Genomic DNA, 13,167 nt, shown 5'->3' with positions numbered 1-13,167 from the left:
GAGCCTCAGCGAGGCAGGGCCAGCCCCGGTGGCCTTGCTCTCAGGCTGCGCCCCTCGCCCGCCTGGACCCTTCTCAGAGGGGCAGAGGCCTGGTCCGGGTGAGGAGGCGCGGGCAGCCGGGGCAGGAGGGAGGGACGGAGAAGGAGGAAAAGCGCAGAATGAAGGGAAGCGAGAGTGTGAGGGGGCTTTGATGGGTTTGTTCTTTCCAGCCACCTGCGGCTTCAAAGAGCCCTGCCAAGGCTGAGAGGAGACTGAGGACGTCTTTGCCCTGGGGAAGATTCCTCCTGTGCTGACAGCCACGGCTTCCAGGCTGGCCAGGGGAGGGAGAGAACGAGGCTTTCGTTCCAGGGGGTCTCTGAGCTCTTTGCTAACCTCCTCCCCACCCTGCCAGGCAGGGCAGGAGCCGTGCCCCGGCGCCGCAGACCGGGGAACCCACGAGGGCAGAGCCCCTGGTCGCACGAGGGGGTGGAAGCCAGGAGTCCAGGCTCACAGGCTGAGGCCGTTAAACATAAGAACATCAGAACGGCCAGACTGGGTCAGACCAAAGGTCCATCCAGCCCAGCGTCCTGTCTGCCCACAGTGGCCAAGGCCAGGTGCCCCAGAGGGAGGGAACAGAACAGGGAATGATCAAGCGATATCTCTCCCGCCATCCATCTCCACCCTCTGACATACAGAGGCTGGGGACACCAGTCCTTACCCCTCCTGGCTAATAGCCATTAATGGACTTAACCTCCATGAATTTATCTAGTTCTCTTTTAAACCCTGTGATAGTCCTGGCCTTCACAACCTCCTCAGGCGAGGAGTTCCACAGGTTGACTGCGCGCTGCGTGAAGAAAAACTTCCTTTTGTTTGTTTTAAACCTGCTGCTCATTAATGTCGTTTGGGGCCCCCTAGTTTTTATATTATGGGAACAAGTAAATAACTTTTCCTTATTCACTTTCTCCACACGCCAAGCGCTCTCCGCCCCCGGCAGAGTGGGGGGCACGTGGCGATAGACAGTGCCCCTTGACCATCTCCCTGGCCACCAGCCGTCACCCAGACAACCTTGGCACCCCGCCGTCCATGGGCCATCAACCGAACAAGGCTCCCCCCTGCTGTCTGCCGCCCGACACCACCCCCTCTCACATTCAGCCCTCCTTTTCCACCGGCCTTTGCCCACGTGACGCTGGTGGTGAGTGCCGAGAGCCCTGCCCATCCATGGACACTCACTTCCCATCCGCGGCTCCTTTGCGCAGGTCCGGGCGCAGAGACACATTACGTCTCTGCACAGGCCTCTCCTCGTGCCCAGGGCCCTCCGTCTCTGCTGGACGCTCGGTAGCTGGGAGCCGCTGGGCTGGCGGGCGGGCGGGTATTGGTCCAGCCGGGATTAGAATGCGAAGGACGCGGCCGGACTGGCTCTCCCTGGGGTGTCGTTGTGACCGTCTCTGGGACGTTCAGGTGCTCGGGGCCTGGGGACTATTTGTGGGGTGGGGGTGCCGAGCAGCACCCCCTCCCCCAAGCCCTGTTGAGATCGGGGGGCCAACTCCACCGGACCTTGCTGCAAACGGCACCCGGTCTGTCCAGTCCGGGAGAGTTGGCAACCCTCCCCACCACAGACCGGGGTCACAACTGGGGGCAGCTGCAGAGCCCATGGGGCCAGCTGGTGATGGGACCCTGAGGGCCAGCAAAGTCCAAGGAGGCAGGACCCCAGGGACTGGCAGGATCCTGCAGGGGGTGGAGGAGCAGGCAGGGGGGCCTGCCTATGGAGGTGCTGCTCTTCTACAGCGTTGTTCCTCCCAGCGTTGTTCCTCCCATAGGGGTGTATCCCCCCAGTTTTGTGAACTATGCTGCCATACAGCCCACCTTCACCCTCGCGGTCTCACCCCTCATCGGCCCTGACCCCCCCGTAAATTCGAACACCCCCCTAATTTCAATTCCTGGGGAGGCTACATACATAAATGCCCCGGCAGGCACCGCGTTGGGGACCCCTGCTCTAGATCGTCGCCTCGTTTGCCAAGTCAGCACCAACTACAATTTCACACCAAGACTTGTTTTCACGGCTCTGAATACTAGACCTTGAAACGTAAGCTCCACGTTTCTATCGCAGTCGAGGGCGTTTACAATCCGCGGGGAAAAGGCGAAGGTAAGCGTAGTCAGAGAGTTGTTGTTAACGGTTCTAAATCCTGCTGGAAAGGGATAACAAGTGGAGTTCCGCAAGGGTCTGTTTTGGGACCCGTACTGTTCAATATCTTCATCAATGATGTAGATATTGGGATAGAGAGTACGCTTATTAAGTTTGCAGATGATACCAAACTGGGTGGGGTTGCGACTTCTTTGGAGGATAGGGACATAATTCAAAATGACCTTAGCAAGTTAGAGAAATGGTCAGAGGTAAACAGGATGAGGTTTAATAAAGAGAAATGCAAAGTGCTCCACTTAGGAAGGAACAATCAGTTCCATACATACAAGATGGGAAGCGACTGTCTAGGAAGGAGCATGGCGGAAAGGGATCTAGGGGTCATAGTGGACCACAAGTTGAATATGAGTCAACAGTGTGATGCTGTTGCAAAAAAAGCAAATATGATTCTAGGTTGTATCAACAGGTGTGTTGTAAGCAAAACTCGTGAAGTCATGCTGCCGCTCTACTCTGCACTAGTTAGGCCTCAGCTGGAGTACTGTGTCCAGTTCTGGGCGCCACATTTCAAGAAAGATGTGGAGAAATTGGAAAGGGTACCGAGAAGAGCGACAAGAATGATTAAAGGTCTAGAGAACATGACCTATGAAGCCAGGCTTCATGAACTGGGCTTGTTTAGTTTGGAAAAAAAGATTAAGGGGGGACATGATAGCGGTTTTCAAATATCTAAAAGGGTGTCACAAGGAGGAAGGAGAAAATTTGTTCCTCTTGGTTTCTGAGGACAGGACAAGGAGTAATGGGCTTAAAGTGCAGCAGGGGAGGTTTAGATTGGACATTAGGAAAAAATTCCTAACTGTCAGGGTGGTCAAATATTGGAATAAATTGCCAAGGGAGGTGGTGGAATCTCCCTCTCTGGAGATATTTAAGAACAGGTTAGATAGACATCTGTCAGGGATGGTGTAGACGGAGCTTGATCCTGCCTTGAGGGCGGGGGGCTGGACTCGATGACCTCTCGAGGTCCCTTCCAGTCCTATTATTCTATGATTCTATGATTTGTCCGTCACAGCACACTGGGACCCGCCTGGGCTTTGTGCCCGATTTTGTCGAGCAAGGCGTTCTGAAGTGAGGTGGAACTTGGGAGCCCACAAGACCAATCAGACGCCTGAAAGGGGAGACAGGTGTCTGGGCAGGTTGAGAGCCGCTGCTCCACCCCAATCCCTCCCCTGCACCCCATGTAAATGGGGTTACTGACTCAAGCCAATGGGTGCTCTTGGGATACCTAGGAGTTCACGGCTGCCATTGGAACATCCTGGCATGAATGGGGCAGAATTCGGATCTTCCTATCCAGAAGCTCAAGCCCTTGCCACCTGAGCTAAAGGAGAATCTCCATTAGCGAGGACCATATAGGTCGTATGCCACACAACAGAGCTGTTCTGATCCATCCGCTAGAGGGCGGTAGGCCCACAGACACAGCTAGATGCAACCCCCTTTCCCTCTGCCAGGCAGTCACTCTTCCAACAGGGGGTGTCTGAACCTGGTTACCCCCAAGAGGTCACCTCTATTAATCACACGGCTCCGAACCCTCCCTCCACCTCTCCCCTCCAAGCCCTTTTGGCTACCCCATTGACAAGGGCTTAGTCCGTCCAGGGCTAACTGAAGCCGCTTTGTTTCCTTTATTCCCTTTGCAGGGGCGCTGACAGTGCGGGACTTTTAACCCTGGGGGCTGCGGCGCAGCAGAGAGAGACGAGAGCGATGCTCCGCTCTGCTTTCATTTGCTGAGGGAACGCTAAGTAGAAACACACCGCTCCATTTTCGGCTTAACAAATGGAAGCCCTTGGACTTCAAAGGCACATTCATATTCCCCCGTAGCTTTCAAGTGCGCTTTGAATTGCAGTTTTATTTGAGTTATTTATTTACTGGGGGGAGGGGGCAAATAAACACGGCACAAAGCCGCTTCCCCTCCCTCGTCATCACCGTGTGCTCGAAGACAATAGTGCCTCCGGGTGCCTGCTCACAGCCACCAGCAACCCCAGCGAGAGGGGAGAGCATTAAAAGGCTCCACGCGCCTTTCCAGCCCAGAGGAGCGTCTGGATTTCCTGGCTTCTCTCGCCCGCTGACCAAACTCCGGACTGTCCCAGTAAAGGCAGCACAAAGTCTCCGCTGAACACTTAACACTGAAGGCCTCAGGTTCTCATGCCTGGCTCTCGGCGATCCCCTTGCGCCCAGAGGCTGGCTGGGCCCAGAGGAGGGCGGGAGGCGAATGACGCCTCGGCCATGCCCAGTGCAGACAAGGGAAGCCAGTCTGCACGCATGCACCCAGATTATAAGCAGTCTTCCCTCCCCATTTTCCACTCACGTGCAGAATAAATTTTATGTGCACTGCAGCATGTGCGGATGTGCACCACCAGGAGAAACAAATGCAGCCAGTTGTGGGCGCTCTGCTAACCAGCTGGGGGCTGCCCACAGCTTGGAGGGAACGCTAATTATAGGTGATCTATTCCCCCGTCTAGACCTGCTTGCTGTGCCCTTCGGGATCCCCCGCCACACGCAGCTGCCTAGCAGGCGCACCGTGATGCTGGGGCAGTGCTTTGAAACGCAGCGACAAAGGGTACCTGCGGCAGGCCCAGGAACAGGACAATAACAAACCGGATCCTGGTGTGTTTTGGGGCACCCCACACCGCAAGGGGGGGTCTGACGCCTTCTCATGCTCCATCCTCTTGGGGGTTTCAAGTCCCCCCCCAAACGTCTCTTCCATTGACTCCCCCAGACTCTCCAATGCTGGCGAATCTCCCTCTCTTTTATTTTCAATCTTCTTGGAGAAGGAAAAGAGGAACGAAGGAGAAAACGCCTTCACCCCCGCCCCCCGGGATAAGTCAAGCTCTTTAGCTTAAGTGAAACGGCTAAGTCTTGGGAGCCGAGAGGAAGACAATAAATGGATGCCAATCTCGACTACAAATGCCTTCTGTCTACTAGCCTGACGCATTCCTCGCAGTGGAGGGAGATCAGAGGGACCCCCTGCCCCCATGCACGACCCTTTGGCAGGGAGAGCATGGGATACACACATCTGGGGTATTAAAGGCCCCCGCGCCCATCCCCCCTGGCTGAAACGCGCCAGCCAGAGCTGGCTGCTCCAACAGGCCGACCCCGCAGTGAAAGGGAAGGCTACCCTCCTGCAACCCCCCTCCCCTGGCTGTATCTTCTTGCCTTGCTTCCAGGCTGGAGGTCCCCTCCCCATTCCCATAGGCAGGCAGACCCCACACTCAGCTCTCCGCCTGCCCCCCAGCACGCAGCTCCTTGCTGTGCCTGGCCGGACCATTTCAGACCCGCAGCGGGCAGGCCAGGGGGGATGGGCGACATGGCATCGGTGTCTGAGCCTGGCCGGGTTTATTCGGCGCCCCCATCCGTGCCTTGCTGCTGACTCCGGAACAGCCAGCCCGGGTGCCGGACACACCCAGAACATACCCCTGCGAGCCAGCTAGCCCCTCACCCACGCAGGTAGAAAGCATCCAGGGGACAGGGCCTGGCAGGAGACAGAAGAACGAGCCAGGGAGGGTCCTAACCACTGGACAGATGCCTCCTCCCACACAGCCAGTCTCTAGCCCTGCCCCCGTGCCCTGACTGCCCCCAAGAAGGGCAGGAGGGGGTAGGGGTTATACTGAATGACCCCCCCCCCCCCCGCTCTGGTGGCACGGCCCCTCTGAAATGAGCAAGGCCCAAACATCCCGGCTACAGGTGACTGGCAAACCGGATCGGCAGGAGAACACCCAGGAGGTGGAGGGGAAGACAGACCGCGGAGACCCAGGGAGGGAGGGAGCCTGTTCCGGGGGGGGGGGTATTGGGGGGCTCCCCCTGAGGGGTGAGAGGAAGCGGGGATGGCAGTTGACCCCCCCCATCCCTAAGTCTCCCTTTCTGGCCACCCCCGACTCTGATCCTAGTCATGGCAGCGGGGTGAGACCAGCCCCTCCCACTCCAGAAAGTGTCAGCAACCAGGTCAGGGCCCCAGAATCTCCCCCTCCCCCCAATCCACCAGCAGCAAGCGATGTGCTAGGGCTGCAGGCAGCCGCACCAGACACACCCAGGGCCTAGGCCGGGCATCTTCAGAGCACCTGGGCTTCCCCTCCCCGTGCCAAGCCGAGAGCCCCCTCCAGACAGTGAACTCTGCTGCCTTGAAGTCCTCCCCCCCCGCCCGCTGAGACGCCGCGCAGAAGAGGAGAAGCGGCTTGGCCTGCATCCTGCCCTGGTTATGTGCTCGCAAAGGTCACATTTTAGAGCCAGCTAGTTCTGTGTTCCCCTGCCCAGCCCCATCTGCCGAGTGCCTGCCAGCAAGCAGCGGGGACTGCAGCAGCACCGGGAACGCATCCCAGCTTTGTGCAGGAGCTGAGACGGGGGCAGAGGAACGCTGGCAGCCAGAGCTCTGCAAAGCACCACCACGGAGCTGAATTCCCCTCACAGCACCGAAATGCAGCCACCTCTGGGGTGAGGCACAGCAGCTATTGGCTAGAAAAAGCAAACATCATTCTGGGATGTATGAACAGGAGTGTCATGAGCAAGACCCGAGAAGTCATTCTTCCGCTCTACTCTGTGCTGATACAGCCTCTGCTGAAGTAATGGGTCCAATTCTGGGCTCCACATTTCAGGAAGGAGGGGGACAAATTGTAGAAGGACCAGAGAAGAGCAACAAAAATGATGAACGGGCTAGAAAACGTGACGAACAAGGGAAGATCGAAAGACTTGGGTATGTTTGGTTTGGAAAAGAGAAGACTGAGAAGGGATATGATAGCAGCTTTGATCACAGGGAGGAGGGAGAAAAATTATTCTCCTTGGCCTCTGAGGACAGGATAAGCAGCAATGGGCTTAAATTGCAGGAAGGGAGTTTAGATTGGACATTAGGAAAAACTTCCCAACTGGCAGGATGGTTAAACACGGGAATAAATTGCCTAGGGAGGTTGTAGAATCTCCATCACTGGAGAGATTTAAGAGCAGATTAGACAGACACCTGTCAGGGATGATCTAGATCCGTGTTTCTCAACCAGGGGTACAAATACCCTCAGGGGTACTGGAGAGAAGTCTGGGGGGGGGGGGGTACGTCTACACAACTGAAATTTGGAGAAAACTGAATTTTTCTTTTAAGTGTTACAGCGCTTTATTATTTTTGTACTTTTTACACTCAAAAATTTCATTGCCCGCCCAGCTACAATTAAGTTGTTTAAACAAATGTGTTGCAATGGTAGACAAAAAATTTCATGTATCTGAAAACTGTAGGTACTGGGGGTACTTAGAACTGTTTTTTTGGAAAAAGGTGTACTTTATTTAAAAAAAAGGTGAGAAACCCTGATGTAGATGGTGCTTAGTCCTGCCGTGAGGGTGGGGGACTGGACTCGATGGCCTCTCGAGGTCCCTTCCTGTTCTAGGATGCTCGGATTTTATGATTCTATTTCACCACCCCACAGCAACACTGCACAGAGGCTGCTCATTCAGCACGGAAATGCAGCCACCTCTTAGGTGGGGCGCAGCAGCTATTGACACACCCTCAGCAACGTCGCACAGCGATTGCTCGCTCAGGACGGAAACGCAGCCGGCTCCGGGCAGAGCCTGCATTGCTCTTAAATCCTCAGCAAACTCCCCTGCCCCATCCCCGCCGCCGGTCCCTCTGTATTTCTGCCACACCAAGCGTCTCACGATGGCTTTCACAAGGCCGAGGGCTTTCCCCGGCTCGGCTTTCGGGTCTCCGTGTCTGTTCTGTGCACTGGCAGGTGGCCGTGCTCCACCCCAGAGGTGGCTGCGATGGACCGGTGTCGGCAGAATGTGACTAGAAACTCTGATTCTCCTCCCGCAGACGTGCTCCTCTTCTGCATGCCGAGGGCACGCTGGGGCCTGAAGATTTTGCTTGCTCCTTCCCCACTGGAGTCCTGCAGCCCCGCTCCATGATGACGAGGATGGTTGCTGTGGAAATGAGGAGGCAGCTGGCGGGGGAGGGAGGCAGGGCAGGCTGGGATTTCAGGTGGGGCTGGGAGAGGAAGCAGCAGGAGCCCTGAGAACCTGAGCTGGAGGCCTGCGGGAGGCGGAGGAGGGAACATGAGGCAGGCTGCTCACAAGATTAACCTGCTCTCCGCCTGCCCTGCCAATCTCCCTTCACAGGCCCTGCTCTGCCACTTGCGGAAACCGAGAGCTAGACGCCCCTTGACTTTGCAGGGAGCGGGTTCAGCACTAACCAAGGGCCTGAGTCGGAGCCTGCTCCTGAAATCAGGTGGCAGCTCACAGCTCAGCTCTGCCCTGTCGGTGTCCGGCTCCCTGCTCCCCTTAGTGGGAACGGACCCGCCAGCTGAGGCACAGGCTTAGAACTCTCCGTTTCAGCTCCTAACTCTGCCACTGCCTCCCTGTGCGTCCTTGTGCACATCCCTTCATCTCTGGGCCTCTCCCCCTCCTTAGGTCACTGATCCCTCTTTTGGGGCAGAGCCGCTCGATCACCGGGTGTCCGTCCTGCACGTCGGGCTCCGGTCTCAGCTGCAGCCCAGTGGGGCCACTGCCATTCAGTCAGCGACTTATCCTCAGCCGAGGCAGAACTGGCCTCCCCGCTTTCCTACCAACCCTCGTTTTCTGCCTCGCTGCCGCCGCCTTTGCCACCCGACGCCCTGGAGGGAAGTTAATATCCCGGCAGCGGCCGAGAAAGGAGCCTGCTTACGGGGCGCCGCTCCAGCAACGTCTTCCTAAAATCCCAATCGCAAAAATCCCACAAGTGACAATTTGGACTGGGTCTGGCCGAGGGGCTCTGGAATTCACGCATCAGCCATCTAGCGACGTGTGTCTCAGCCACTCCTCCTATGGAGCCCCTCACCATTGCATCAAGCCTTCCTCCCGCTTGCCTGGCTGCTCCGCCCGCCACCAATGCCCTCCCCCTCTGGGCAGGATTCAAACTAGCCACCAGGATTCAGGCTTGCCGAACTGGAGCACCAGCGAGAGCAGAGGCCGGGAGATTTCTGGGCCTCCAATTTACATGCGGCAAAGTTCTTTCCCTGGGAATTTTCTCTGTCTTTTTTTTTTTTTTTTTTTTTTTGAGGCCTTTAGCTTAGAGCTCCTGGAGTTGGAAGGCAGAGCATGTGGGTTCTGGCACCTGGGTGGCTCAGCTTTGAAAAGGAAGAGCTGCGGGGGGAATACAAAATGATTCAGAGGTGCTCAGGGGCTGCGCAGGGCTGGGAGAGAGGAGAAAACCTGGCTTAGTGCGGAGGTGGATCTCTGAAGGTTCGGGCATTAGCCTGGGTCTAGGCAGTACTGGGTTCAATTCCCTGCTAGGACACCTGCCTGTGTTACCCTGAGTAAGCCACGTTATAGCACCGTGCCTCAGTTTCCCCATGGGGATAGCAGCAGCACTCTCTTGCTCAGCCAAAGAGTGTGCAAAGGGCACCAGGGTCCGGAAGCCTACAGAGGGCCCTGCAGCCATTGTGGTTGTGACAGCGCGTTGGGGTTTTCCTGTCTCCTGCACCCCCGTAATGGCACGGACAGACTCCACCAGCCAGTAGAATAGAGGGAGTTTATTGCTTCTCCAGGATACAGCACAGCACAGATGTAATCTGGTTACAGGAACTGGGGCTAGGAGGCCTCAGTGCCCCCCCTTGAGATGGGGGGGTGGCTGGGCCCTACAATCCCAGCCCCCTCCCTAGCTCCTTCTCCCCTGCTTCCCAGACCAAAACTAACTTACTTCCAGCCCTGCCCCCAGCCAGGGCTCCCCTCCCCTTCTTCCGCTCCCTGGGAGATCACTGGTCAGACAGGTTCTTAGCCCCCTTGCATAATGACTCATCCCCTGCCCTGCTGGGCCGTGCTGCAGCCAGCAGCCAGTGGAGGTCACTCACAACCCACTGCCCAGCATAGCAACCGGCAAGGTACCCCGCACTACGTCACAGTGGTACAACTCACGAGTGACAATAACGCTGCCTCTGCCGGCCTGGGAGGGGTACGCAGGGGGTGACAGCTGCTGAGGAGCGGTGGGACAGGAGCCAGGTGGCGTGTTACACTTCCAGGTGGCTAGTTTGAATCCTGCCCAGAGGGGGAGGGCATTGGTGGCGGGCAGAGCAGCCAGGCAAGCGGGAGGAAGGCTTGATGCAATGGTGAGGGGCTCCATAGGAGGAGTGGCTGAGACACACGGAGCTAGATGGGAGTGTAGGGAGACAGACAGACACACCGACCTCCCCCCGCCACCGTATAGCATTTCCCAGCCTTCCGCCCTTCCTACCCCCCCGCCGAGCAGACGCAGCGCTCCCCAGTCCCGGGCGGCGGTAATGGTAACTGACAATGCCATTATGCAGCAGGCGTGCAGCGGCCGGATGATTGGCACTTTGACAGGCGGGGACGTGAGCGGCTCAGGCGTGATTGATGGGCCGAGTGTATCAACAGGCCATTTCCAATTCACGCCCCGGCACCGGCGCCTTCTCTTGCTCAGCCAAAGAGCGTGCAAAGGGCACCAGGGACCGGGAGCGGCCCTTTACCCTACAGAGGGCCCTGCCCCTGTGCCACATGGGGCAGCAGCTGTGCTGCTGGGCACCCCAGAACGGGCAGCAGCGTCTGCACCAACGGCTCCCCCGGCCCTCAGGCAACCCCCGGACGGGCACACACGCGCACACACACATGTACTGGCAGGTGCGGCGCTATCAGAGGGGACACAGCCCCGGCGGGGTGCAGCCCCTCTCTCTCAGGTGCCAGGACCTGGCAGGAAATTGTCTGGCAGAAGCAGCCCTGGCCCTGCCAGGTCATTATTGCCGGTGCCACCTTCTCCCCCCTCGGTGGGGATTGTTGACACGCCGCTGGCTAATTAGAGACTAATTAGTTGGTGCAGGAATTCATCACTTCCCCGACGCGGGCGCCGCAACATCTGCACATCTGCTTCCTGCCGGGGCGGGCGCCAGCACCATGCAGCAAGGGAGAGGGCTGCACGGGGGCTGGGGGCAATCAAATTGGGGCCCAGCGGTGGGAACTCAGCTACCAGAGCGCCCCCTTCCCCTGCTCACCCCCCACGCTGTCCTGACGAGACGGACTGGCCGGCAATTCCCCCCTTTCTCCCCCCCTCTATGCTGGTCCTGCCCTTCCACAGCTCAGCCAGTGCCCTTCAATCCCGACTCAGCAAAAATGTGCCTCTGTCCCCTGCAGGTTGGCACGGGCCCTGGCACACATGTGGGGCACGGAGGGGAGGGAGAACTAGCCGAGGACAGTGGATGGGGGGAGGGTGACTGGATGTCCCCATTTTATAGGGCAGTCTCAATATTTGGGGCTTTGTCTTCTACAAATGCCTACCCCTCTCCCTGATTTTTCACCCTTGCTCTCCGGTCACCCTGTCGGAGCTGAGACACGGCGCTCCCGCTCCAGTTAACCCCGGCACCGGCTGCGGCGTTTGCCCTCCGCCGGTGCAGATTAGCCCCAGTGGTCCTGCGGGCTGCGGAGCAGCTGCGGCTCCGGGAAAGGCGGCGAGAGAGAGGGAGCCGCTCCCGTCCCAGCCGGCGGGCGCGCCTACCCGCACAAGCCAGACTGCCCGAGCCGGCGGGGGCGCCGGGGCGGGGATGGAAAGCCAGTGGAAAGAGCAAGGCGCTCCCTCGCATGGCCCCGGTAATGGCAGAGCTGCAAGGCCCTAATCCTCCTAATGGGATCCAGATCTTTGCCCTGCACTTTAGTTACACAACAGCATCAGGAGTCGCGCCCCGTGCATTAGCAGGGGGCTGCCGCTTATCTAGGTCAAGGGAGCGCTTGGCGGCCCCACGCTGACACCAAGTAATGGAGCCTAATTCCCCTCCGTGATGGGGCAGCTGTGCGGATAAACCCCCGAGAGAGCCCCTCGCCCTGCCCAGGCAAATCCCCTTTTGCAGACGCCACCTCCTAAGCCCCGAGATACCAGCCCCTGCCAAGCGCCACGCCGGCCGAGGGGGCCGCCAACGCGGGAGACCCACCGAGGGCAGCCAAGGAGGTTTGGTGGCGGCCGAGGCTACGTCGCGTCCCTGGCAGCCCCCAGGTGCTGGCAGCGGGCGAGGGCGGGTTAGTGACGGGCGCCTGGAGACGGGGGCCGACCGAGAGGTGCGGGCAGGACGCAATTTTGCTTCCGTAACTGACGCAGCGGGGCCGGGGGCCGGGCTCAGCCCCGGTAGGGGGCAGGGGCCACACCCAGCGAGCGCGAAGAGCTGGTGTCAGGCAGGCCCGGGCGGGGCGGGAAAGGGCAGAGGCCGCACACAAATGGGCAGCAGGCTCAGCCACGTGCTGGGAAAAGCCAGTAAGAGAGACATTGCACGCCCCTTCGCCTGCTGCCAGCCCAGCCCCCCAGCTCCGCCAGTGCCCTCCCTCCAGACCCACAGCCCCTGCCAGCCCAGCCCCCCAGCTCCGCCAGTGCCCTCCCTCCAGACCCACAGCCCCTGCCAGCCCAGCCCCCCAGCTCCGCCAGTGCCCTCCCTCCCGACCCACAGCCCCACTGCCAGCCCAGCCCCCCAGCTCCGCCAGTGCCCTCCCTCCCGACCCACAGCCCCTGCCAGCCCAGCCCCCCAGCTCCGCCAGTGCCCTCCCTCCCGACCCACAGCTCCGCCAGTGCCCTCCCTCCAGACCCACAGCTCCGCCAGTGCCCTCACTCCCGACCCACAGCCCCTGCCAGCCCAGCCCCCCAGCTCTGCCAGTGCCCTCACTCCCGACCCACAGCCCCTGCCAATCCATCCCTGAGCTAGAACTTAAGAACGGCCAGACTGGGTCAGACCAGTATCCTGGTATCCCGTCCACTGTAATGTCGGCCGACAGCGGTCAATGTCAGACGCCCCAGTGGGAGGGAACACAACAGGGAATCCTCACATGATCCCGCTCCTGTCACCCAGCTCCAGACAAACAGAGGCAAGGGACACCGCCCCTACCCCTCCTGGCTAATAGCCTTTGAGGGACCTACCCTCCATGAATCTATATCGTTCTTTTTTTAACCCTATTAAAGTCGCAATCACAGCGCTGTTGGGCCGGGCACTGTGCAGACACCCAACACCGCGATCACAGTCCCACATGGCCGGACGCTACCAAGACACCTAATAAGCGTGATCACAGCCTTG

At 58.8% G+C, this 13,167-nt stretch overlaps 1 protein-coding gene across 2 annotated transcripts in view; it reads right to left on the bottom strand.

Moving 5' to 3' along the window:
• Nucleotides 1–13,167, bottom strand: part of SDK2 (sidekick cell adhesion molecule 2) — a 181,258-nt gene that overhangs the window by 99,760 nt on the left and 68,331 nt on the right. The gene's annotated exons all lie outside the window — the stretch shown is intronic.

Source organism: Pelodiscus sinensis, chromosome 20, assembly GCF_052426305.1.
Source record: "Pelodiscus sinensis isolate ZL-2025 chromosome 20, ASM5242630v1, whole genome shotgun sequence".
NCBI classification, from domain to species: Eukaryota; Metazoa; Chordata; order Testudines; family Trionychidae; genus Pelodiscus; species Pelodiscus sinensis.
Note: the sequence above shows the minus strand (reverse complement) of the source record. Positions and strands in the feature narration are given on the sequence as shown.